We start from the raw sequence: 1,484 nt of genomic DNA, 5'->3' as shown, positions 1-1,484 counted from the left end.
TGAAACAGATACAGATACCAACTAGGATAATAAGTTGAACAAAAGTGTGATAAGGAAGACAGATGGGTATACTTTTGTCTAGCCTGACCACTTCATGGCCATCTTCAACTTTTACAAGCAGCATTCCATCCAGAGTAATCTAGGAAAATAGTGACTGGCAATGAAACAGATAGGACCCTCCTTTGTTCCCTACACCCTCTTGGTAACCAGAAGTGTGACCAGATCCCACCCTCACCAACCCAGTAGTCAGTGCCAATCTGTTCTCCCCATCTTACCCACACACACACACACCAGCCTTCTGCTTAAGGTTAGAACCATGCCTTCATGGACCTAGTGTTGCGTGTATCACCCCAAGTCTGAAAACTCAGTGAACTCCCCCTCATTAGACCAGCAGTACACTTGGTGCCAGATCCATGGCCACCCCTGAAAGAAAGGAACATCTTCCATAACTAGCCACCCTGACCTCTAGGGCTGAAATAATTCAAGGAGCAAGCACCATGACCTCAGTTGCCATTTGAACCTGCATGAACTACTTCTGTATCAGGTACCTAGAACCAGATGATATTAGCCCTATAAAGCCTGAATTTTTAATTTCATAAAGAAATTTTTTTATTCTTTATTTTCATAGTTATTAATATATATAGCAACCAAAATATATTAAAAAATATAAAACTTTCAATGTTTTTTTAAATGTAACCAAATTGTCACATTCGTCCATGGATTTATAATGCAAGAATAAAAAATGTACCTTCATTTCTATATTATTTTTCATCTTATTTTATTATTGAATTAAAAAAACAAAACTTATTTTATGTATAAAATATAGTACAAAATTTATTTATCATTTTAGTGTGAAATTGAACAAAGTATTTTTTTTCTTTTGTGATACAAAGATGAACTTTGCTTTTGCAGCAGAAAAATACTGGTGCAGTCTTGCAATTGACATTTTTGCATCTTCTTCTGTTTGTGACCTTAGGGTAATGGTGAAGACCATCCAAACGGGTGTCTCTTCCAGGGAGACTTTTGGTGGCAGGACCTCTTCTCTTTTTGTCAGCAAACTCAACATCAGTAAAGCTGGTTGGAGGTCTGCCTCTTTTTGTTGGTCTATTACTTTTTCCTTCAAGAAGAGCTTCGGTGATGCTCATTTTGAACTCTTGCAGACTTTGGTGCTTTTGGGGGGCTTTTTTTTTTGGTAACTGAAGGCTCTCACAGTCTCTACGACAAAGTAGCCAAGAGTTCACAACAATCACATCTATAAAATGAAAAAATAATTTGTGATAATATTTTTTGATCTGATGTGAATTTTGTACAGTACTATTAGTGAGCCTATCAAATCAAGCAGTGTACCCCAAAATTGCTCAAGTTCCTGGCTACTCAGTGCAAGAGGTTTATTGGGATTTTGCTGGATTACATAAAGATTTGATTGGTGGGCAATATGAGTAATGATATCCTTCGAGAAAAAATGTCTAAAATATTCAACAGGA

Source organism: Echinops telfairi, unplaced genomic scaffold, assembly GCF_000313985.2.
Source record: "Echinops telfairi isolate 266 unplaced genomic scaffold, ASM31398v2 ScPeMD7_7419;HRSCAF=8457, whole genome shotgun sequence".
Classification (NCBI taxonomy): domain Eukaryota; kingdom Metazoa; phylum Chordata; class Mammalia; order Afrosoricida; family Tenrecidae; genus Echinops; species Echinops telfairi.
Note: the sequence above shows the minus strand (reverse complement) of the source record.